The 27,593-nt window shown below is 37.6% G+C and overlaps 1 long non-coding RNA gene across 1 annotated transcript; it reads right to left on the minus strand.

Moving 5' to 3' along the window:
• Positions 1–223: 223 nt before the first annotated feature.
• Positions 224–27,297, minus strand: LOC115927223. The gene is made up of 2 exons (XR_004065509.1): positions 26,607–27,297; positions 224–387 (listed from the first exon to the last, which is right to left on the minus strand). It is a non-coding gene; the product is annotated as an uncharacterized LOC115927223 (long non-coding RNA).
• Positions 27,298–27,593: the final 296 nt, after the last annotated feature.

The following is a 27,593-nucleotide window of genomic DNA, read 5'->3' on the forward strand; positions in this document are numbered from 1 at the left end:
GTCTGGTGTTATAAAGTTGGTTTTATGATCGCCGGTGTGGGTATGTTTCTTGTTTTAGTATAGCAAGCCACTCAGCACACCTCTTAACCTAGTCCCTTATTGGGGAGGAGAGAGAGACAGATGGGAGGGGTTGTCATGACGATGGCATGTAGCATTCGGCATCTTTCCTCCCTAAATTGAGGGGTAGATGGATAGATTGAGTGATAGTCCTTTCGTAGACTCCTTTTTCTTTTCTTTTTTGCTTGCCTTTCATTTTCTTTAATCCCATATTTTAGAACCACTTTTGTCTCTACATGAGAATGCGGTTGTTAACTTACATCTCTTGTTCTCTTTCCCTCAAGTTCTCTTCTATTTTATACTATAAAATCAATTTTGAAAGTCACTTACCTAATTAAATGAACCAATGGAAGAACAGCACATGAAAAGAAAAGAAGACAAAATATAAAAGGTTAGCATTACGGACGGTTAAACAATGTTTAGTACAAATCAAGTTTTATAATGATTTCATATGCATCACACATAAACTCATTAAACTATCATAATTAGGTATTCTGTCAACATGGACAGATTACCTCTTAAATTCATCTGATTTTTGATAAACTTTCATTTCATTTTTCCCTTTCTTTGTGAGGAAATATAAAGATGCATATGAATAATAAGTTTACATATTAAAATTCATGACTTCTCCATGTAGACCTTATACATTATATCATTTGGATTGTTCCGTTATTTCATGAGTGGAAGAAACATTGAATTCTTGACTACACTAGAAAACTTCTGGCAAATGAATTTCATTATACATTGAGACATTTACACACACACACATTCAGAGCCAATATACAAGTGAGCCAGCCAGTCGTGGCCACCGCAAACGACATCGTCAAAAGAAATAGAGCGCTATAAACGGAGGCGGCGAGGAAAGTTGCGAGATAGCCTCTTGAGTGAGATGCTTTAATGGTAATGACATCAAATACAGGAAACGAGGAGTAAGACGGGTGATTGAAGGTGTGAACGGGGTCAAGACGCGGACAGATGGACACATGTAATAGATAGGCTTGTTCACATTTTAGATTATACGTTGAGTGAAACGATGGAAGCAGGTAGTGGATTAAATAAAAAGTACTAAAGATAGGCAATAAGAAGGTGTAAACAGTGTCAAGATGTAGACAGATGGACAAATGTAATAGATAGGTGTGTTCATACTGTAGATTATACGCTGAGTGAAACGATGGAAGAAGGTACCGGATTAATGAAAAAGTATTTAAGACAGGCAATAAGGTGTAAATGGTTTCAAGATGTAGACAGATGGACACATATAATGGGGACGCATGGGTGTGTTCATACTGTAGATCAATCATTGAGTGAAACGATGGAAGAAGGTACTGGTTCTGGAGTAAAGAAAAAGTATTTAAGATAGGCGGGAGGAAATGCAAACGAGGTCAAGACGCAGACAGATTGACACATATAATAGGGCCCAAGATAGGTGTATTCACATTTGTTTTCTCTCTCTATCTCTCATCCTCTTTCTCTATCTCACAACTACATGTATAATATTGTATATCGTCTTTCTCAATGGGGTATATCCCTTCGTTATTGAAATCTTTTTTTTCCTACAATATTCCTATCACCCTTTCTCCTTCGGTCATTCTTTCTGTTTCTCTATTCCTGCTTTCTCCTTTTCTCCATCTCTTTCTCTATGCGTATCCATCATTCTCTCTCCATCGCTCTCTCTCTCTCTGTCTCTGTTTCTCTATTTTTCTGTCTTTATCTCGTACTCATTTTCTGTTTCTCTCTCTCTCTCTCTCTCTCTCTCTCTCTCTCTCTCTTTCTCTCCATCTCTCCCTCTCCCTCCCTATACCAAACGTTCAGTGCCCTCCTGTGTTATGCTCCTCGCATACTCTCAACGTGTTAAACTCATCACCTATCTCTGCGTCATACCCTATTCTATTTCCAGACAGCTCAATAAACACTTCACTGAACTTCATAACCTCAACCAGATACATGAAAATAAGACATCATATTGGCCATGTTCACACGATACCTTCATAGCTCAATAAACACTTCACTGAACTTCATAACCTCAGCTCCACCAGATACATGAAAATACGACATCATATTAGCCAGGTTCACACAAAACCTTCACAGCTTAATAAACACTTCACTGAACTTCATAACCTCCACCAGATACATGAAAATAAGACATCATATTAGCCAGGTTCACACGATACCTTCGCAGCTCAATAAACTCAAAATCAACTCAAACTCAAACACTTCACTGAACTTCATAACCTCCATCAGATGCATAAAAATAAGACATCATATTAGCCAGGTTCACACAGAACCATCACGGTGTTAAAGCCCCTCTCAAGTGTTGGGAGCCCAAATAACATTTTCACAAAACTTGTTGAGACAATTAAATGATTTTCCTCGCTGTGAAGGTTCTCCTTCATTCAAGTAGTACCTGGTCATGTTTTTTTTCAAGGTCTTTGAAGATTCTTGCTACTTCCTTCCATAAAACAAAACAAAACTTTCACAATTTTTATTTACACAAGTGGATGAGATTAGTGAAAGTGTCACGCCATAAAGTAATTGAATCACATTCCCAACAATACTGTGATTATTCAATTAAAAAACAAACTTTTACTTTTGCACAAACTTATGGAAGACTCTATCAAGATATTGATGATGATCCAAAATTGTGGATGTTCTACTTCACTCAATTTATTTAAATTGATTAGATTTGATCTGCTCAAATTTCCAATGTTTTGTCTATAACATTAGAAAGTCTCTATAAAGATGCAATCGCACCTTTAAGCGAGATGAACAATGGCGGTACTTTTAATCAAGCGATCGTGATGCAGCCTGAGCTAGACGTCGAAGCGTCTTCTCGGTATTTTCCTCCTCAATAAAAAATTGCAAGAAATTAGCATTAATTATGTAAGCCCAACGGAGGTTTAGTGCCATCCTAAACATCAGCCTCAGGCTCTAATGAGTGACAATAAATAAAAGATCTACATGATCTTGACATTCTAAGAAAGTGCATCAATTTTTACCGACTTGTTATCGCTCAGGAGACAGGAAGGAAGACAAATTGATCTTCTTTTTTTGCCCTTTGTGTAAAAAAAAAAACTCAGATCGTTAGAAGGAAATCTTTCAATGCATAAAGAGAAGATGTTTCATTGATGTCAAGAAGAAGAAAACCTGAAACAAGTGATATCTGAAAGATTTGATTTGTAAATATTATCTCCTATATATGACACCCTTTCATCGCCCATATAGTAAAAGAAAAAAATGTTTATTTGCATACTGCGTCTGCTTCGAAGGCTAACTATAATGTCTTCTAACATTTCCTGCATTGCAACTTATTGCCACTGAATGTTGATTTTCCTTTATACGATGACAGAGGCATATTCTCCTGTCATACAGCTATCCATCTCTTTCCCTAATGATTATTGTCCTCCCCCGAACAATCCGATTAACACCATATGTACACCCCCCCCCCCTCTCTCCTCCTTTCTCCTACATCAGTCTCTACCCTTCCAATGCTCTCTTGAACCTCATCACATTTATTTGGAATGGAATGCTCATCGAATTGATCTCCACCTTCTCTAGCACCATCACTACTCCCTCTTTCAACTAAATCTTAATCCACCCCTACGCTCCCTGGAATCCCCATCTCAGACCCTCCCATGCACCCCCATTACCCCTCTTCCAACTAAATCTTAATCCACCCCTACGCTCCCTGGAATCCCCATCTCCTGCCCTCCCCTGCACCCCATTACCCCTCTCCCAACTTAATCTTAATCTTCCCCTATGCTCCTTGGAATCCCCATCTCAGACCCTCCCATGCACCCCCTTACCCCTCTTTCAACTAAATCTTAATCCACCCCTATGCTCACTGTGATCCCCATCTCCTGCCCTCCTCTGCACCCCATTACCCCTCTTTCAACTAAATCTTAATCCACCCCTATGCTCCCTGTGATCCCCATCTCCTGCCCTCCTCTGCACCCCATTACCCCTCTTTCAACTAAATCTTAATCCACCCCTATGCTCCCTGTGATCCCCATCTCCTGCCCTCCTCTGCACCCCATTACCCCTCTTTCAACTAAATCTTAATCCACCCCTATGCTCCCTGTGATCCCCATCTCCTGCCCTCCCCTGCACCCCATTACCCCTCTTTCAACTAAATCTTAATCCACCCCTATGCTCCCTGGAATCCCCATCTTCTTCCCTCCTCTGCACCCCATTACCCCTCTTACAACTAAATCTTAATCCCCCCCCTATGCTCCCTGTGATCCCCATCTCCTGCCCTCCCCTGCACCCCATTACCCCTCTCACAACTTAAAGGGATCCGGTAACTTTGTCTCAGATTCTGAAACAAAATTCTGGATTTAGCTCATGATGCAATGATAATTATAAACCTTTAGGTCAGTCAGGAACCCCATGACTTTTACAAGCCGATCGCCTGTCTGATTATCAAGATATTTATGATTGGAATTATAAATTTTGAAAACCGTTCGCCTGACGGTTTTCATAACACTACAGTCTATTGGGGAAAACGAGTATGGTAAAACCAGTCACTCAATGATTTTTACTTTTTTGAGGCACTTCTTGATCATTTTGAAGCGCAATTTTTTTAGGGCTTCAATATTACACCATATCACAGACACTGATAACACGTAGGGCCGTGTATATCAGATTTAACATTGTTAAACGATCCCTTTAATCTTAATCCTCCCCTATGCTCCGTGGAACACCCATCTCCTGTCCTCCCCTTCACCCCCATTACCCCTCTTCCAGCTAAATCTTAATCCTCCCCTATGCTTCCTGTGATCCCCATCTCCTGCCCTCCTCTGCACCCCATTACCCCTCTTTCAACTAAATCTTAATCCACCCCTATGCTCCGTGGAACACCCATCTCAGACCCTCCCATGCACCCCCTTACCCCTCTTTCAACTAAATCTTAATCCTCCCCTATGCTTCCTGTGATCCCCATCTCCTGTCCTCCCCTTCACCCCCATTACCCCTATTCCAAGTAAATCTTAATCCTCCCCTATGCCCTCTTGATCCCCTGCACATACATTCAACATGGAATGCTCATCAAAATGATTCTCCTCCTACTCCTATCCTCTCCATCTCCCTAGACATCTTTATAAACAAACATCCACAGACCACGATCATTAGTGCTTGGCATATGACTACGTATGATTGGATAGTATAGGACTATGGGTCTATAGTTCTGCAAAATGTGGGTCGATAGTTCATAATATGCTCTAGCAAGTACCAAGTGCGTTTCTTGATTTGGCACATAGTATGGGTCTATAATCTGTAAACCTAGGATGTATCAAAAGTGTAATAGTAGTCTGAAACTTAATTCTATGTTATGAAAAATATGTTGCCTTCTTTTGTATCAATCTATCCCAAAACTGACTATTTCTGCCAATTCTGCCAGTGCTATTTTCTGCCAATTTCTGCCAATATCTGTACATACTTATATTCAAACTTCTAAGCAATATGTTTCTGCATGTTCTCGCAAGTACCAATCATTCGCAAAAATAACAATTTCCAGTAATAGCACACTTCATATTCAAAATAATAAGAAATTCCATGTTCTACAGAGTATGCTATTCTTGTCTTGTAATATATCGGCAATAATATTTCAGAATTCTTGTAACTCCACACAATTTCAAAGCTGTCATTCAAATCAAATTTGTCGAATGAATCAAGCATAATTACATCCCTCAAATTCCACCATTGAACTACTCACAACAATTCCTTAACCAATGCTCCTCCACTCTAGACCCTGTATTACATTACTACACTTCCATCTAAATTTTTCACACTTTTATCCAAAATAAACCCTCCATTCAAATCCAAGAGCCTTCCAGGCATGAACTTCAAAATGAATTAAATCTTGGGAAAAAGAGGAGGTAAAGGCAAACATTTTTCTACCCCTTCGTAAGAAGGTTATGTGTTATTGGATTTCTATGGCTATATTCACACTGGATGATCGTAGTTTTAAACGTGAAGTTTGCAGAAACTCAAAGTTTTAAACAATGATCCACTAACAACAAAGGTTTTTAACTGACTGAAACAATGTGTACTGTATTCAAAGTTTATAACTAAAAGGTACATGTAACATAACCTTCAAGATAGTTGTAGAGGTGTTGTGGTCTAGTGGATATTTTTCCGGACTGTGGACCACAAGGTACGGGTTAGAATCCTGCCTCGGCAACGATGTCCTGTGGCAAGCCGTTAATCTACATTTTACACTCTGCACCCAGGTGTTAAATAGGCACTGGTAGGAATGTATTCCTTGAATGCCCGTGAACTACAAGATAAGCTCAAAGTTCAAACCACAACCTAAACTTAAAGTTTACGGACTCTCATATGAACCTAACTAATGTCAGCTCCTATATGTACACTTGCTGGAAATTAAGGCTGTGTTCATGCTGCCGCCAGCACAACATGCAGACGTACAAAACAGTGCAGTTGTAAAGTTTCTCAATGAACGCATAGCTAGAGGCATTAAATCTTGGGGCAAGTTTTCACTGCCATTATAATATGTTGCCTCTCATAAAACACTTAATAGCGCACAACCTCTTTAAAACTCACAGCACAACACACAAATGCAATTGAAAGTTTGCACTGTTTACACTGAGTAGATTGCACGTGATGTGGCTATGGTTGTAGGAAAACTTGTGGGCCAGTCTGAAAGAGCCTTTCCAATGGGGGTAATTTGTGGGACAAATGATTGCTAAATGTGCAGGGAGGGCTGATGTGGAGTTTTACCGAGCATCTAAATGATATTAGGGTCGTGTACAGAGCTCCATCCATATACGCCTTACATGTCTTGCCTCTGCATCAAGCAATATGGCTGCATTTACATTGCCTTTATACATAGACATAATTGTAGTCAATAAGTTATACAATTTTAATATGTTGTTTGTTATTATGTAATAGCCTGTATTCAGTAAAGTGGTGGAGAGAAAGAGAGGCAAATCATCAAATTTTATAAAGAATTGAAGATCATCAAATGTTATAAAGATTTAGATATCAATTAGTTCATCTGCTTTTTCAGGTAATTGCAATTATAATTTTGATGATCATTTCCCTTCCAGGGGATTCTATATTTACAAAAACAAACTAACAAGTTCATTAATAAACATAAAGTTCCAAAACAATTAGGAGCATGAAATACAACAGGCAAACAATTTAACACCCCTCTGTTTCCCACCAGACAATACAGTGCGTCCCAGAAAAAACAAAACCGAGAAGTATCGATGTTCTATCATAACTTAATCACAACTATAATTAATGAATGATACATATTTGGAAAGCTTAGAGTCTCCTCTTTTTGGTTTCCTTCCTTCAAATTGCTTTTAATCACTCATGCGTGAAATATGCATCACATGAGTAGCATCGACTGAAAGAGGAGACTCTAAGCTTTCCTAATATGTATCATTCATTAATTATGGTTGTGATTAAGTTATGAAAAAACATTGATACTTCTCGGTTTCATTTTTTCTGGGACGCACTGTATAATGCTATGGTATCTTTATACAGGTACATTGTATAACTGTATTTAAAAGGAGTCCAAGCATTAAAGATAGAGAATTGTCCTTAAAGAGTAAATAATGAAATCCTTCTTAGCTGTGTACAGATCTTTGCTTGGTCAGTTGTTCTTATATTTGAACACCACAAAGACCTGAAAGCGTTTACAAGAGGGGGAGGTTAAAATTGGAGTGGTCATACAATCAATGTAGAATTAATGGATTAAAATGGGATCCAAGGACTAGCCCAGCTCCTCTAAAAGTCCTGTACCTATTTATCTAGTTCAAATTATGGTCAATGTTATGGCTTGGTACAAAAGACTGGTTTTCTCCCACTTGGATTAGTGGTAAGCTATACTAATAACTTGTGGTTGACTTGGATGTGCATAATGACATGTAGAAGTAGCTGGATCACTGCTTCAAATACCATCTCGTAATTTACATTGGCTTCCCCCTGGGGTAATTAACACGAGTGGTTAATTACATTTCTAGGATGGCTTGTTGTAAATATCATAGCTACAGTACAAGTGCTTCAGTTTGTATACGGCAGAGATCGAAATGTTATGGGCATGGTATGTACTATGTATAGCATACATGCAGCTATACCTGTCTATAAAGACTGAATGGATCCGAAAAGCGGCCATTGCAGACAGGTGGCCTTTCTGGACAGGTTGTACACACACACATTTGTCTATAGAGTTCAGAAGCAAAAGAGCACATATATGCCAAATACAGTATAGCACACCTGCATACAATTTACAAAGAAACAGCCTTGTACCACTTTACATCTCATGATAGAAGCAATGCACTTTATTATGAGTCATCGCATAATGTTGGGCCTACATGTTGTATTGTGAAAGTCAGAAGGACATTAACTCATATAGTTTATCACAGTACTTACATCCTTTTTGCTAGCAAAAGATAATGTGTTAAAAGTCTTTATAGGGGAGATTTCAGTAATGTGTAAATTGATGCAGTAAGATACATCAATCACATTTTCTCTCTCTCTCTCTCTCTCTCTCTCTCTCTCTCTCTCTCTCTCCCTCTCTCTCTCTCTCGCTCTCTCTCTCCCTCTTTCACTCCAGATTATCCTAAATATTTCATTGGCCACTTTATTCATTACAAGATTAACTGCGCCCAATCTGCACAAGGTTTCTGCATACAGGTACATCATGCGATGGTTCTACCGCTACAAAAAAGCAACATGGTTAACGGTTCACCCCGCCATGAGTGCATGGCACACTCTACCATCCAAGGGGTGCGAGTCTGCACCCCTTCAGTAGCACATTCACCCCTCCTTAGTCCCATTGTTACCCCTGTGTAAGCCAAAACTCTTAATTCCCATCGGGGTCCTGACCCAGTTGCTAAACCCGTTTCGTAAAGCGGAAAAAGAGAAAAATAAAAAAGTTGCAAGCCCCTTTTGTCAATAAAGCCACTCTCGCTCAAAATAAAACTTTTTAATATCCTCTCGCTTGCAACCAAGCTCACTCCGGCTCCTATTTTCAGGAGTCCCCATCCTAAATCCTGGTCCGTTTTGATGGAATTGGATAGCCTGAAAGTAGAATAAACTGCCCTTTTTCGAGAGACGGGAACAATGGCGAAACTGGGCCAATTATTTTGCTGGGTAGAGAGAAAGAAAGGTTTTGAACTTGATGGCGAGCCGAAGAAAAGAGTACAGCCAGAAATGGCGACAAGTGGCTAGTGTAAGAGCTGTCCTTCTTTTCAACGACCAGACTATAACGTTATTTGTCACAGCGAGCTGACGAATCTATAATGCATTCAAGATCCAGTAAACAAGCTTAAGAATAAGTATTTTGTTTATGAAGTTTACCATCTATTTTCTATTATTTGTGATATATACCATTCAAGCATTCCTGTATTGTAATCTGTCTCTGACCGCATGTATTGTGAAATAGACCATGTCAATTGTAACAGTGATTTATTGAACTACCTTGTTGGAATAGAGAGGCTTTTATCAAAAATGTGTTCAGCCAACGTCATTGCTGATTTGTTATAAAGACTATTTCTTCCTTCCCTTTTTGATCTCAGGCATTTTGTTGAAACGTGTTAATTTCCCCCTGACCTTCTCTTAGTAATCTTCTTTTCTATTTCCCTTCTTCTTCCACCAGCTACTCTTCCTTCTCCTTGCCCCCTCCCTCCTTCATTCTCATCATCCTTCACCCCCTCATCTTCCCTCTTCTTCCAATTCTCCTATTTCTCCTTCTTCTCCATGATCTCCTTCAATACGCCTACATCTTTCTTCTCTCCCTTCTCAAACTTCCTTCCTTCTTCCCTTCCTTATCAATCAAAAGAGCTAGACAAATTGACTTACATCAATCAGATAATCTAACCAAGTAAGTCCATGATCTAACACCTTATTAAACTGTCATTACACAATCTGTTCAATCTTAATTTAAAATGTCAACATGCATGTGTTTGTTCATGTAGGTCATAGAATAAACAGAATACATGTAATCTACTTGAGTTAGTCATCTTATTATAGTCTTTGTAAATTATTGTCTAGCCATATGACTAAAAGGGTTTGACTAAAGACTAAAGACTAAAAACGTGGGGATAGTCGGGCACAATCCCCCCCCCCCCTCCCCTGCCCCCGCATTACCAAATACATGTATGGCACATTTAATAGTAGTAGTCATTATGTAAGCAGACAAATCCAATCAATTTAAGACAACAGATGAGTCAGTATTAGCCATTTTAGTAGTATGTAAAAGTCTTCTTTACAGTTATTTTTTTGTTTGTACAAAAGGTCCTTTTGAAATTAGTATCATCATCATCCAAAAATCCCAAAGCCAGACGTTCAAAATGGTTTATAAACATATCGACTGGACTAATAGCAGTTACAGGTTTAAAAATAATGATACTGCTTCATCCTATAATTCTTTATCTTCTGAATTAAACTCAAAAGGGACTTCTCTCACAAGCCCTTATCTCTCTCTCTCTCTCTACCCATCTCTCTCTCTCTCTACATTTAATTTATAATATAAAACCAAAATTACATCTTTCTCAGCTCAAGTCCCGACACATATTAGACAAACTCTGAAGTAGGCACGCTAAAAAAAATCCACAAATCTCGAAGACATCTCATCGTCTCGCCGCTAGAAAACTGAAACATAATAATCAAATCCTCTCTAAATTCAACCACTTCTGTTCCACAACCAAACAATAATTTCTCTTTGAAAATAAAACTCTTGGTCAATCAGGCTTTCCCCACTATAAAGCATGTTTCCATTGCACTTTTATGACAAAACTGTCATCTAGTTGCTATCTTGCTAAAATAGATTTTTATTTTATTTGGTATGGTAGTAGAAACATGAAAATGCTGTATTTTTTGGAGGGAATTGAAAGAAGGACATCAGATTATAGTTTTGTAAAACTGTAATACCCAACTCCTAAATGTGGTTGTCGGCCATGTTCTTGAGGTCTATACTTTGACATTACATCTGGTTGGATCCACAAGGCTCCAATTAATAGTAGTTAACTTCATAATGTACAAATGTCAATGATGAAAGGGGTTGCGCACAACATGAAACACTGAAAATGGGAGACATTGGAAACCAGTGGGAACGCATCTCGCATGTTGAGTGCCTGAGTAGCAAGGCAAATAGCATGGACAGGTTCTTAGGAGCTCTTGCTCCGTCTTTAAATAGAGGAAACTGGAAACCCCAATATTTGGCGGCACAGATTCCACAAATACACATCGGGATGAAATAAACTGCTCAATCCGATTACTTAACACCAGAGAAAAACGTAGATGAAGACGTTGATGTGGGTGCATGTCATGGTTACTTTCACACTATTTATCATTTTAAATTGTATTAAGCCGACTACTTGTGATGAACTTGGACGATGTATGATGAAAAAACAGATAGAGATATTTCTATCGGAGCGCCAGTGCATACTACAGTTGCTTTCATATTGTCGGTCATGATAAATATTTATAAAGTTGAATGCTGATGAGATGGACATGGGCTAATGCACAAGAGAAAACGTAGATGAAGATGTTCATATGGATGCATACATATTAAAGGTAAAGACCAGTTATGGTCATGCGATTGCATTGTGAAAGAAACGTTGTGGAATCGATCAGAAAAGGTTGATCATCTAGCATCTAGCATCTGCAAGGTTCTGGAATCATCAAAATGATAAGAAATTTGGCCCATTCTTCGTAAAGTTACAAGCACTATACACAGAAAGATGTATATGGGACTACCCTATATCTCTCACAGACCATGAGAGAAACAAATTTACCAAATATATGAATTAGTAGGCGGTTTCCCAGCAAATTTTTTATTATCATCATCATGTATTAGTCAAAACATATTCTTTCACATGATTGGTAATGGGAGCTTCCATTTCATTTTTTGAAATTGGGGCGTTTCCAATACTGGTCTTTACCTTTAAGGTTGCATTAGCATTATTCATCATTATTAATACATCCTGCAATGTATCTGCACTATAAAAAATGATTAAGAATTAAAGATGCTCAATGGACAGAAGTAACACAATTCAATAATCCCTGGACTTATCCAAATGAATGAGGACATAACATTTATCACTTTAGAAAGCTAAAATATATAAACACCACTCTCATTTCAAAATGTAAGTGAGGTACAAGCCTGAATGTATATTTTTATCAAATCAATAAAGTTTTTGGTTCGGTGTGAAATAACTATTGTTGTGATGTCAATTGTGACACTTTTCAGACCCCCAACATGATGGATTATTGCTGCTCAATCAATGCTATTTACAGCTAGTAAATGAAAAGACCCCCTATTCAGTTTATTCCTTGTTTCATTTATAAAAGCAAAATTTTCCTTGATCACAAGTTTCAACTTATCCACATTGTGAAATAACGGTATATCATAAAATATAAAGTATAACGACAATTGAAATGCACTCTTATTTGAAATTCTGTTCCATTGATAAATCTACATTTCATTTCTTTTCAGTCATTTCTTAAATTCTCATCACATATATCGGTAGTTCAAAAACGAGAGCAAAGAGAAGAATTTCCTTTTCAGAGGACATTTCAAGTTTTCTTCTACATTGTATGCTTTTCTTCCAAACTAACATATAAATGCACTGTAGCCTAAGAAAGCTCTGAAATTATTTCTCATCTTTCATTCTCTTTAAATCTACATAGATGCGCTCCCTGGAACTAATATCAGAGCCTAGCTAAGCCTGTATTTAAGGCATGACTCATCTATGTAAGCACACACTCATGTATGCATGTAGAACCCCTCTTATCATATTTGCTGATACTATCTCTGTTTATTTTCATCTCTTCCATCCTCAGCCGTCTGACTGGCATGAGATTTATTTGAATATTTTTGGGGAAGGAGAGGAATGTTTATTCAATAACATATTTTGGCAGAGTGCATGATGGAGAAAAGTGGGGGTTGTATTTTCACGTCTGTTTGAATATGGTTTATTAGTTTGCCCACTATACACATTGCTTCTTTATAATTATATTTGCTAGATAAGATTTTTATTTAAGAATATATTGTTATTTTCCTCTCTTTTTCTCAGACGACCCAACTTAGTTTTCTTTTCTTTTCTTCTATCTCTCGCTCCGTATTCTCTTTCCTTCTCTCTCTTTCTCTACCACTTTGTCTCTGTCTTTTTCTGGCTTAATTTCACTCTCCTACTTCTCTCTATCTTGATCTTCTCTTCTCTTCTCTTGAACTCTTCTCTATCGCTCTCTCTCTTCATCTCTCTCTTTCTATCTCTCCCTCCCTCTCTTTCTCTCACTTCACTCATAACTTTCATGACTCCCATCACTGTCTACATGTGCAAGCCTACAATGTACTTTGTCACTTACATTCATTATAAATCACAATTCATTTTCCAGTCTCTATATTACTCCACATGGTTACCAGATGTGCCAGTTCCACTTCAATTCATCTATTACATAATCAACCCTCTTCTCTTTCCCTAACCCCATATCCCTTACCCTTCTCCCTTTCCCCTTTTCATCTCAGACGCACCACTACTATTCTAGCCTATTTTTAATCCCTCTCTGAACAATACACTGTATGTACACAGTTTATGCACAATACACTAGATACTACAGGTTGCCGCATAACAAAACTTTTCTTCGACAACAAAAGGCAAGGTCGCGATTGATTTTGTCCCCCTCAGTCTATTCTAGGTCACGAGCGTTTCACCTGTACGAAATCCAATTATATCAATGTACATGTACGTATGTAGTTCATTACAAAAGAAACGCAATGTACCTAACTTACATCAAGTATGCTAGAAAGGAGATTACATTACCAATGTAATCTACCTGTATGAAATCTAATTACCTCCTATGTAAGTTAATTACACAACATTCTAGTAATGTACACGTACACGTACATGTATGTTTGGTCAGGTAATTTACAACTGCCAGCCTAATGCATGCCCCCCAAAATGGGATTGTAATTTTCACCTGTATATATTATATGGAGTGCAATTTCACTTCCATAACTGAGTTAATAACACAACAGGTATGTCTAAGATAGTGTATTTTTTACAGTCTTACACCAAATATGCCTGAAATGAAATGATGGTATGTTCATGTACAGTGTACATGTAATTCACCTGTAGGGTGAGGTAGACTGTTCCAGAGATGGTATTATGATATTCATAACTATCATGGTATCCAAAGGTATTAATTACACAACATGCAGGTGGTAAAGGGTGTAAGTGTAACATACATCTAACAATGTACGAAATGAGATTATGATCTGCATGTGATACACCTGTACAAAATCTAATTACCCTCTATCTCATTAATAACACAACCAGCAAATATACTCTGGAGTAATATATAAAACATGCATAAACTATGCCCAAAATGGGATTATCATGATGACGATATGCCCGTAATTCACCTGTTAGAAATCCAATTACTTGCATACCTTTGTGTTAATTACAGAAGAGGACCAAGGTGTGATAAAAATGTGATGTGTTTAACATCTGCTTAGAGCGAGAAGTGTGTTAACTTGTACGCTACTCAATAGAGCTAACACCCTTCTGGCTCTCAACAGACGAGATACAATTTATGTCTGGATTCTGGAATGGGAATATCATAACATGATACTCGTAATTAACTTTGCATTCAATGTATGCCGATATGAGCAATTGAGTAAACAGAGAGGACTTAATTAGGCAATATTGGAAAACCCAAAGATTGGTTATACAGGTTGGGTTGTGTAGCTAGATTTTTATATAATTGTTCTTCAACAAAATACATGTTCATAGAAAATAATTTGGCATGAAATATATATGAATTTTTACAATGTACCAATAAGGCAATAATTTCATATAGAAAAAATATATAAAAAAGAGGTTGTGTAAGCCCCTAAAGCTGGATTGAGAAAGAAGACGGATACAGTGAAACCCGTTTATAAGAGACCGCTCCAGGGGGACCCAAAAAGTGGTCTTTATGAGTAGGTGGTCTTTATGTACAGGTTCCTTTAATACAGGTTTCAGTGGGAAACTCTGCTCATGAGAGACAATAAGATGCAGTCATTATAGACAGGTGGTCTTTCTATACAGGTGGCCGCTAAAGCAGGTTTCACCTTATTCATTAAATGTCTCAAAGGACGCCGGTACTTTTATTCCAAAATTACAGAAATATTCTCCTTGCATTTTGTTGCTCATAAAAACATAGCTGGGAGCCATATTCGTAAAGATATTTCCCCACTCCTTTATACCTCCTCCGCAACCAGCCCTCGGCAACTTCCGCCGTTCTCATCATCTTTACCGAATTAATTAAAGATATCCACCGTCTCGGCACTCAATTTGGAGCCGCGAGAACTTTCGTGTGCGTGCCCTCGGAACAACATCGCGGACTTGACAGATTGGCTGGGGAGAGTATAGAACCCCCTTCCCCCATCATACAATATTAGCATCTAATTCAATTTTTAAAAGCCGCTTCGTCAGCTAATCAAGCACGTTGTGACGGGTGGGATTGGACTGGTATGTTAAACAATGGATGTGTTCACACGCCCACCTAGACAACTTGGGAGTGATTTGAGAGAGTTTGCGTTGGTGAACGTTAGTGTGTTGTTTAATTAATCAATCATCACTTTCGTGCTTTGCTCGATCAGAACGTAGCCAGAAAATGCCAGATTTTGCTTAATCATAATTTGATCGTGACTGTCTGCAAGATCATCGCAAATGACAAAGCTTCTAGTATGCAACTCATAACCATTATCAAGGATATGAGATGGATTAAGTTTATGGTTTGTTGGTTTTGTTTTGTTTTACCTGGCTGCTAAGATTGCTTGTGTATGATTTTGAGTAAGCAACCAGGGGACTGGCAGCTTCAAGTCCTCTCCGAGGTACTAGGTAATAATGAGGATTAATACCTTACTAAATAAAGTGCACTAGCGCATCAACTTGTTTTCAAACCAAGAGCCTCTTGTTTATGAGAATTTATTACTGACAACTACTGAAAAGTTCTATGAGAGAAATCCTCACCGCTGTTTTTTTGTACAGTATTTATTATACAGTATTATTTTGATATTATTTATATCATTAGAATGCTTTTGTAAACTCTCTTTATGGTTAAAGAAAGTGGACGAAACATTATTAAATGCTTTCACAAGAACATAATGATACAAACATGAAAAGCAAGCAGATTTGAAATATTTTAAGCATAAAAACTTTTTATATTTTAACAAAATGTATTTACAGAACATTGCACAAAAAAAGTAAATAAAAATGCTAATGTGAACGTCACTGCAACACGAATGTATTTACAGAACATTGAAAAAAAAGAGAAAAAAACGCTAATGTGAATGTCACTCAGACACGAACAACGTGGCCGTGGCCGCCCTACCTCCCTGAAGCTGAACTCACCATCCCGAGGAGGTGTGAGATCTTGATTGCCGTTCGGTTCGACTGGGGAACGTCAAAGTCTCGTTTGTAATTGAGGGGCAGAGAGTTATGAAATATGCAATTTCAGCGAGGCAGCTGCATGGTCGCTTCAACATGCGTGTCTGCTGCGGGCCTGCTTTAATAAGTCAGGCCATGATTGGGAAATCATGTATATTATAAGGGGGCTGGGAAAGGGTCGTGATTGAGAAACAGGATTTTTTTTGTTAGAATGTATTCAAATTATGCATGATTCATGATTTTATCATTGAATACGATATTTTCAATCAGAATTTGTACATCTATCTCTTGAACAGAGAAATACATGAAAACCATTACGATTATTATGGTACATAACAGAATCTATACATGTAGCTACGCCAAAAGGATTGTGAGAAAGAGGTAATGATTATGAAACATTCATGTAATTCAAGTGTAATACTGAAGCAGGAAAAGGGAGAGCAATCAAGAATACTTCGGGCTTTAATATATTCATATTAATGGAAAGGTCCTATCATTTTCATTGTGATTCTCATTAGACGTTTGAAGGATTGGAGAGAATATAAATGTCAATGCCACAAGGCCTACTCCAATAAATCATGGACATTATTAAGGTATCGTGTGCAAGTACATTATGGGGCTGCAAAAGGGTTTGCACAATGGCATTTTAAGCTCTTTGCCTGTAGAGCATAGCATAGGCTTTCCTGGTAAGTGCTAACATATCACAATTTAAACATTTAAATTAATATATCACAATTTAAGAAAAGACAAGTACCTGAGGTATTAACCATGATAATCTACAGACTGTAACATATTTCTCTTGGTATCATACTCAAATTGATGCATAATTCATCTGTCTTTCACCAAAATGCAGTATAATTTAAATCTCATCGGAGGTATATTGGCAGTATAAATATTATATTGCTTGCTGCTGTAAACCTTAGGCAAAGCACACATACAAAGCATGACCTTCACACATGCAGCCATGTATCTCACAGCACTATATTATCCATTCAGAGCCAGAAGGTGTAAAACTCTGTATTCAAGAATATGAGATATAACGCCCTTCTGGCTCCAAACAGAGTCAGACAATCTGAACTTGCACTTTCATCTGCTCCAGATCAGAAGGACTTTAATGCCATTCATTTAAAGCCTGTCTGTACTAGTTTGGCCAGGAGGGATTAGACCACCCAGGGTGCTCACTGGCAGGTGGCTATCTCATCAACTCAGCTCTTAATTAACATAAGAAAAAGAGGATCATGGGGGACCAACATGCACCGATTAGGTATTGTTTGCTATATTATACTGTAGAGGGCGCAAGTAGCTATAAGTAGTACGGTGGGCCTTTAACACAGATCTAATGCCCTTCTGGCTCTCAACAGACACTACACATGACCATAGCCTTCATTCATAATAAAGGGTATTGAATGCAAAAGTACAATAAGCCCAGACAATTCTTGACAAGTACCAAGGAGCTTTCGAAAAAAACATGAATAGCTGTTGAGGCATTTAAGTTCATGAACTGCAGAACTGATCGATCACATGCTTCAAGTTCACGTCAGTTATTTATTCATGACCAATGGTCCTCCCTAATCATTTTCCGAGGAATTGCCGCATCAAAAATTCAAAAAGCCTGCGTGGCTGGAAAAATAAACGATCAAACTTTAGATCAAACTTTAGCAGCTCGGTAGGTCTGGTTAGATTTTATTACTGTATAGTGGCATTGAAATGGAGCTATAAAATTGTCTGGAATAGTCAAAGAAAACCACCTCTGGTTCAAATCTTAAGATTTTCTTTAAAGCTACTTTCCACTAGAAACTAGGGAACAAAATAATTTGATTTCCTTTTCATCAAGTATTATTGAATCTGTAAAAAATGCATTCAGATCAGAATAAAAGAACCTAATTTACAATTTGCATTTGTTGTGAGATGAATAAAAAATTAAATTAAATTTTACAATAATAATTTATTATAAGAACTTAAGAAGTACATGAACATGTACCCAATCACACCTTTACAATTATCTGATGAACATCAAATTATGTCTCTTTTTAAAGACATTTACATCGTTGAAATTGAAGAGAGGGAAAATAGATGGGGCTGTGGGAAATCCCCCATTCAGAAAGATCAATAATCAGGGTATCGAGCCCTTTTAAAACATTTTTATTATTGGCTTATACATGTACATGTACATGTATTACTTTTTAATGACTTATCGTGAATGCAATAGACATTTGTAAGATAATTTGTTTTTGTGATTTCACTTTGTAAACTCCATGCATTTCAGCCCTTGGCTTTCAGTTCCACATAATTTTCTTTAATAAAATAACCATTTCCATTTCAATTTCAAAATCAACCTTTTCTGAACGCTTACACACAATAAATCTCATGAACAGAACTGGACTTAATCTTTGAATCAAACCGTGGACTTACAAGAGTCCATGAATCAACTATTCGCCCATCTTGGCTAACCACCGCTGAGCTACCACAAATCTTCACCACCCATTTACTTCTGTTACCCAATCCCAGACTCACCGATGTTTACTTCAAAGCACAATATTTGTCTTGAACTTGGCTCCTGTGTTTATTGAGAAGATCCAGAGGGTGGATCTCGGAGGGGCCCTGTGAAGGGGGAAATTTATGCCCCCTCCCCCCTTTCCCAATTGATAGCAAGAGAGAGAGAGAGAGAGAGAGAGAGAGAGGAGGAAGGGAGAGAGAAGGAGAGAGGGAAGAGGACAAGAATAACACATAGGACCTCCTCCTGTCCCTAGTTCTAGAAGTATAAGTTATGGGCTTTTTGAGGGCTCATGGGTTCTTGCCTTCATTTTCTTCATGTGCCTCATTAAAACTCATTTTTAATCAATAAAAATTGGGTGTAGGGCTTGAAGTCCCGAAAGCCCCCCCCCCCCCCCCCCTTAGCACCTCCACCATCTAGAACTGCTTCTAACCACAACCCAACATGCCATTATGAAATTGGCAAAATCATGAAAACCCAATATTACTACGTGCACATGCACTGTACCTGTACATGTGTACAGTACATCAGCAGTATATAGTCCTACCGGTATATGCAGTCAAGCTTTAAACGCAAACAAATGAGCATCTTCACAAAGAATCACCTTTAACATGTTATACATTCACTCGTAAATCATGCAATCCACTCTACATTTCTTCTGTGACATAAGTCTGACACAAAGCTTTCCATTTCAGAGGTAAACAAACAGAAACTCGAGCAATAAAAAAACCTTTAGAAAACTGCAGGATTTGATGTAGGCGAATGGCCCTACTACTGTAGATGCATAGAAGCCAATATAATACAGGTGACTCCCTAGACGCAGTGTTACAGGGCTTTTTCCATCACGATCCAAGGCCTTTGAAATTACTCATCCTGGCCTCTCCGCTATCTCTTCTGGTCATTTTCTTTTATCGGGGACATGAAAGGTCTGTTTTCATGAGCCAACGTTTTCAATTACAGTAGGTTTTTGTATATACTGCGGGTGAGGATGCAGATTTGTTATTTTCTGTATCGTAGTAAATTACAGATAGAAACATAATTTTTACAGAAGAAATAACAAACATGTCATCATTTCCTATCTTCAGTTATAAGAAAATCAGTTATCCATAAAGAAAAATGAAAATAAAAATTTGCAATGATATAGGTAATTAATCAACCAGTATTGCAATCTGGACAGTTCGCAACTTCATACTTCTGCTTTTTTATATGTTTCCGTTTTTTTGTTTCTCTTTTTTTTATCTGACCAGGGAGGGGTTTGCCCAAGAACAGGTTTTAACATAGGACTCATTCATTGTTGCATACAGACTATAAAGAATTCAATCTAGACCAGTTACATTAAAGTTAGTGTTGAGCTTTCACCTCTGGCTAGTGGTAATGCACCTTCAGCGTTGGAATGTTGTTGTCTAGCGCTCAAAACTTACCCAATGGGGAGGTGAAGTGATAATAAGGGGAGATTTATATCTGACCGAGCGCCGCAATGCGTCCATTTGGTAGAGTCTGGACTATGTCAAGAAATCTTGTTGAAATGCCATTAAAAAAATCTTTGATATCGTACTAAGAATGTGACTTTCTGCTGAAATGAGATACTGTAGTGTAGTCCCCTAGTAAATTATAGTTGTATAGGTAGACTTGCTTGTTTGCTATGCAATCTAGGTGAGAGTTCATAATAGTATATCTGTAAAGTGCTTAGAGACATTTGTATTAAGCGCTATATAAAAGCAGAATATTATTATTATTATTATCATAATATACCTCTAAACTTTCAAGTATGACTTCATCTACTTGCCACTGAAAAAATTGTAACCTACATGTAGGAGAAATTTAATATTATTGTGATGGGAATGGGATGAAATTACAAAATATTGCATGTGCTTAGCACTAAATCAAGGAATCTTCATTAAAAACTCTTATAATCTTGAAATCTATGATTCTATCGCTAACAAAATGAGGACTTCACGCTATCCAATTGATAGTGATTGTTTTGAATCTTTTATCTCTCCCCCTCTTTATCCATCTCTCTCTCACTCTCTCTTTCTCTCCCTCTCCCCCTCCCTCTCTCTCTCTCTCTCTCCCTCCCTCTCTCTCTTTCTTCTTTCTATCATTTTAACCTTGCTTAACCTAGTTTTATATGATTTTCTTTCCTTTGTCCCTGTTAACTATTCATCAAAATGATTGTGGATATCACCTTGAGCTTTCGTGAGTATTATGTTTAGCGTGAATTTCAGTGTCAAGCTCCTCATCAATCTAAGAGAAAACGCACAGAATCGACACGTTTTATGCGGCCACAAACAATGAGAACCTAAATTCAACCTACATGTATGGTATATACATTTATGCATGTATATATGTATAAGGTCAACATATTGGAATTGGCTAGCTATATATTTACATGCATGTTGTTGTATTCATGTAAATGCCGAGATTGTTATCAATATATCACCTGCTGAATTAAAGCAAAAAATATTGGATTCAACAACAATATAGGCCTAGACCTACACAGTGAAAGAATAATATTCTAAAAACCTTCAGCCCTTTAAAAATATCAATTTCACACATGACTTTTCATAATTTAAAGTGCAATGTCACAGCATTATTGTTATCCATGTCTTTCTGCATAGAGTCAGAAAAACATTTAATGTAAAATAATACCTTTGAACACATTTTATGTGTCTACTACAATTATTATAGGACATTGACATTTAAATAGGACAACCCAAAGCTGTATAGTTTAGAACATTTTCAAACATATCATGTCTTTAAATCAATATACACCTTTTATAAGTGTCACTTTCCTGACAAATTTGGCAGGAATTGGGCATAATACACCAGATTACCCATGTACTTCACACTGTGTAATATCTCTGGGAAAAATCTGCCTTTCTCAATACTCCCATTGGGTGATACTGATATCACACACCATAACAAACATGTGTTTTTCCTCACGTTATCAAACATACATCTTCTTCCCAACCCAGCCTCCCGAATTCTTCCCAACTTTTTAAAGACAAAAGTCGAGAAAGAGAGGATTACATTGATGCCACATCTGTTTGACAAATGTTCGCGGTGTCGTCGGCCGTCGCTGGGATTTTTTGCGTAAGCGGAGACCCAACGACCGCTAGGACAAGCCGGTGGTAGACTATGTTTAGGTCCTGTCGTTGTCTTGCATTGAACTTGGCCCGGCGGGTGGCCCATTAGCGGAAACTGTGGTGGAATCTATACAGGTTTCTACGGATGTGGGCCTTATGTGCATGTGGGACAACTACACTGTAGTCTAGATCTGACAAAAAAGTTTCCTGCATTTAGTGTACTGTATATTTTCATTGTTAACAGGGAAAACCATTCATTTTACATTTTACAATTCAAATTGAAATCCTAAAACCTATAGGCTTAGTTAGAGGCTTACCTATCAAACAATCTGCACTGTCTTGAAATTAAAAGTTTGGAAAAGACATCTTATCAGAAACAGAAAGGGGGAACATTTTTATGGCAATAGAATAGCAATTTTGAGGAATAAAATTTATATAATTCTGAGTTATTTCAATTATTGCATTCAAATTTATAAAAATGCAATTATATTAAAGTTTGAAACAACTATTGTGGAAAACTTATTGATACATGAACTGGATGTACCTAACCTGCAATTCTGTACACTAAAATGAAAGCCTGTACTGCCTATTGCTGCAGAGAGTTTCGTTGTAATTTAGCTTACATGTACCCTCTGGAGTAGGCCTACATCAATAGGTAATTAGTCTGTCCTTCAAAATACTTATTAAATTCACACAACAACGATAACAAGAGTCTTAGAAATACAAAGCTAGCAAATAGCAAACATGCACTGAAATTATGTGCAATATATCCCTTTTTTGAACATTTTCTCTTCCTTCTGTTTTCTTCATTTTCTATTCAATCCACCACAAGTACATCATTTCATCCCTATTTTCACGAAGTGACGGTAGTGAGGAAAATCGTCATGCAAAGTGAATGCAATTTTTTTTTACTACCGTCACTTCGTGAAAACAGCGACAATATTTTGTCTATATATGCAATACAATATTGGGAAGATGTTATTCCTGGTGTACATAACTAATGGGACTACTTTCAAATTCAACTTAAATGCTGTACAACATCTTAATGATTGATTCACACGTCAATAACAGAAAAATTATAATTTGTTAAACCGTTTGACTCTATGACTAATACCACAAAGTAGTTTAAAAATACTAGATTTCAATCACAATTGAAGTAAGCACATGTATATGTACATGTACTTACAATTACAGACATCTATAACATTTTGTGGTGTGTAAGGTAATTTCAATGGTTCTAGTCCATTGGACATGGCAATTGGCAAGGAGTATTTTCATGTCAATAAATTCAATTGGAGAGAATGCCTTCTCCTCATGAAAAAATCTCTGCAGTTTCACTTTGGATAGTTTACAAATTACTGGTTGAATTGAATTCACCTTGAGTTTGGGAATAGAGCTGTTGATTGGGGCTCAATTTTCACCTGTATAAGATAACCATAACGACAGCGAGTATTTCCAGATTCAAATTCAATTACACTTCATCAGGAAATAACATTGAAATCTAGGATTTCGTGCTCCAGATAGAATCAGGTAGTTCTAGTTCAAGGTAATCTTATTCTCCTAACTTTTAGTTATTTGTTTGTACTTTACTATAATTTTCTCTCACGGTCTCTTTTTCACTCTCTCTCTCTCTCTCTCTCTCTCTCTCTCTCTCTCTCTCTTATTTTCCCTCATTCCTTCTTTGTTTCTGATTCATAATCTGTTACAATTCTATCTTTCTTTGTCTCTTCCCTCTTTTTTAAATATTTAGTGTGGATTCTCTCTTCTCTCCCTCCCTCCCTTCTCTCTCTCTCTCTCTTTTTCTTCTCATCTCTTTTCTCCTCTCTCTTCTCTCTATTCCTCGGTTCTTGGCTGTGCATACCGGTAGTACATTTACAAAGTACAGTGTACATCAAACTGGCTGGCGGGCCTATCCATAATATTAAAATTAATGCCCCTTTGACAAGTATTTATAAACACCCTTCCCATCAAAACCATCACACATTAACCATTTCTCAAACCATCTACGGACCGCGAATATTTTTTTTACACGCTAGCCTGGCCAGTTTCGCCGTAATACTCGTAAAAGTGCGCTGGTGGTAAAGCCTACATGTAGGCATGCACTACCGCAGTTTAACTTGGTTGCTCTCTAGCTGAACGTTCGTTCGTTCGTGTCTCCTTAGATCAAGATTAATGTAAAGTTCCTAAATTAAATTAAAATAAATTAAGTTTTTGAATTCCATCGCCCGATGGCTGCGGTGGTCGTCTCATTTACAAGGGCCAGCTATGTCTTTATCTGATGATTGTCATGCATGATGTACATGTGTATCATCATGCACCTCGCATGTAGGCTGCTAGACTAATATTAGTCGTTTCCATGGTGTTTCTCATAGAAATGGCCAGGCTAGCGTGTAAAAAAAAATTGCGCCTACGGACCACCAACCTCTCAAATTGGCAACGCCATTTCCATGCATATTGTGAGGTCACCAAGGTCAGAAATCAACAAATTCCATGACCAATGACTCTCAATAATGCAACCCATCAAAACAGTGATTCTTTTCCAAAACGCAAAACCACGAAATTGAGTGAATAATGCGGGATCACGCTTTGGGGGTGATTTACAAATTCTGGCTCGGTAGGAAAGGTGTATGTAATAGGATTCTTGTCTAGACGTGGAAAGACTTATTGTTCTGCAATGTTTGTTTTTTTGTATTGCCAAATGAAATTGTGAATATAATTACAGTATGTAACTTTAGGATATCAACACTTTTCTTTTAGTAAATTCACAGCTTTTCATCTCATTCCATTCAATAAAATGAATCTATCAAGAATATTATTCATCTATACTACAAAAGTATTGAGTTTGTCTGCAGAATTAGGATGGAAATATGAACAAAATGTGAATATTATTGTAGGTCTACTTGTATTAGGACTTATATACAGGCCTAAAATTTCAAAAACTGCATAGTACATTTTGATTTTATTACAAAAATATTTCACATCATATTCATTATTAATAAATGGGTAAAAAACTATGAAAAATTGAACACTTGAAAACATTGTACAAGTGAAAGATGGGAACATTAATTATTATAAAAGTCAAAAAAATAAGAAAACTTTATAACATTATTTTTACAATAAGATTAAGAACCTGAACTGTCTGAAACCAGGGAGATGTGAGAATAACATGGAAGAAGAAAAAATGTACATTGAGAAATGTTTTGCAGTAATCTGAAAGCATGATAACCAAAATAACCTCTAAAAGAGAATTTCTGGTAAAGAGAATACAAGCCTGATTGTGTTTTGACCGATTATCACGACTATCTCGGGACCTCATTAAATTCTGGGGAAATACAACAGCCTCCCTGAACAGCTAGCTCCCCTAGAAAGGCCTTCATTATTGGCCCAATACCGTAACAATCCGCATTGTTTCCAAGCCCTATTAGCATAGTATCATTCCCAACAGAAGCTGCTCTATAATACCCTTTTCCATCGCCTTTTTTTATCGAACAAAACAGCCTTTGGAATTGGTTTTAGAGCGGAGAGAAGGTGCGAAGAGAGTGAGGAAACAAAAAAAATCGAACCGCATTAGCCGGGTTAGGGCCGTCGGGGTTCGGGCGGGGTCAGCGATGCGAGTAACTCGCAGGCAATTTCAGCGGCTTGTGGGCTAGGCAGCTGTGTCGTGTTTCGACCACTGCAAAATGGTGCGTTGCGAGCCGTAAAAAAACAGTAATGAACTCGTCATATAAGTCGCTATAATAGGGGCTTTTTTCAAGAGGCTTTGGCAGACTATACATGAATTGTAAGTGAAGATTAGTTAGAATAACAATGGGGGATCTAAACTCTTGCATTTCAATGAGTAATAGAGCTGTCGACAGCATAAAGAGATGGGGGTCTTGGGCACTAAATCGTCGGCTCCTGACATCACAAATCCGCGGCTGAGCTGAGCCATGTGGTCGTAAAAAGATAATGCTTTCGGAAGCAATACAAAGATTTGGCATTTCCGATTGTCGTAAAGTTGTATAAAAGTATGGCTTTCGTAAAGTTATAAAATGAAGACAAGCCATCATTTATGGTTTCATAAGTTGTGTCAGTTAGTTGGTATGCGGATGGAAAATTAATAATCCAATGCAATTATCACTTTTCCGCCGTCTTTTTTATAAATAATATTGGCCTAAATCACAACTAATATAAATCCTAATCATATTCTAATACAAAATAATTACAGAACAAACATGTACATTAAGCACATTAAAAATAGAAAACTATAATGTATAGAAAGTTTTAAATAGACCCAGAAAATTGTCAAACTACAATTTCTACTTCTGCAACTTTTGACAGCTGGAGATAACTCTTTTACAGTTACGCAATAAAAGTGAATGAAACTGCAATTACTGAATTCGGCGAATAATATAAAATACACCTGTTTAATAGTGTTACAACAAATCAAAACTAACAGGGGAAACCGTCTAGAAAATAATCTACAACTTTGTTTCATGATCATTGTACAATTTTACACGACAATATTTACAAGTATAACAAATGAAAGTTGTGAGGAGTGATAAATAGTGAATTTTGACTTACTTTGAGTTGTTTTTGTCCCAAGCAATCGGCTGCAGTGTTTTCGCCAGTGTGACGCTCCACAGAAGAAGAACAGCGTTCACAAAAAATATGATTCCTGATTTTGCCTTGGGCAAAGCCATCGGACTTGGCCAGAAAAATTTAGTCCTGGAAAGATGAGACATAGTTTTCCTCAAAAGTCGGCAAAGTGATGCGTGATGGAAGCTCCAGGGTCAAAGTGCTCAGGTATAAAAACTCCAAGTCATGCGTGCAATCACTTTCAAGTTGTTCACAGGTGAATTTTCAGAAATTCTACCAAGCGCGATATCGATGTTGCTGTCGTCTGCGCGAGTTACTGGTAGCTACGTTGTAAAGATGCGGTATATTGACTACCAGCCCGCCAACAGCGCTGGCGTGGATAACCCCTCAGTGGCGCTTCAAAGCACCCGTCGATTAAACAAGGTGTTCAAATCACCTTTTCTGCGAGAAAATGTATCTCCAAATGCCCAGTTGGGAGGTCCGTGATTTGAAGTCAATGTGCAAAATATCCACAAGGTGTAACTGTGTGAAGATGTGGTATTTCCTTTAAATGTTGTCAGAAATGGTAGTTTGAGTTAGCCGCCGGTGCGTTCAATCCGGCTACATATCATGATGATACTACTCAAGTGTATGGGGTACATAGGATGCTGTACATAAGCGTATGAGTAACCAACGAACTTTTCCAGGCGATCGGGCCGCTTGCTCAGTCGCCATGCAGCGAGATTTCGTCACGGGCGCGAGAGCGAGATGGAGCAACTTGTCTCATGAATAATTCATCAGGTTTACGGTTGAGTGGGTTGGGCTTCGAAGAAATTCTCGCATCTTTGATTCGTCACCGTCCCGAAGGTGGGCGGGGTCTAGATACTAAATATTGGTTGATGCAGAGGGCGCATGACCAAAATAGATGTTGTGGAAAAGATTCAATGTTTCGTTCATAGTAGTTTTGCAACAATTTATTACCAAACATTTCAA

The sequence above is a fragment of the Strongylocentrotus purpuratus genome, unplaced genomic scaffold (assembly GCF_000002235.5).
Source record: "Strongylocentrotus purpuratus isolate Spur 01 unplaced genomic scaffold, Spur_5.0 spur5_scaffold_20, whole genome shotgun sequence".
Taxonomy (NCBI): Eukaryota; Metazoa; Echinodermata; class Echinoidea; order Camarodonta; family Strongylocentrotidae; genus Strongylocentrotus; species Strongylocentrotus purpuratus.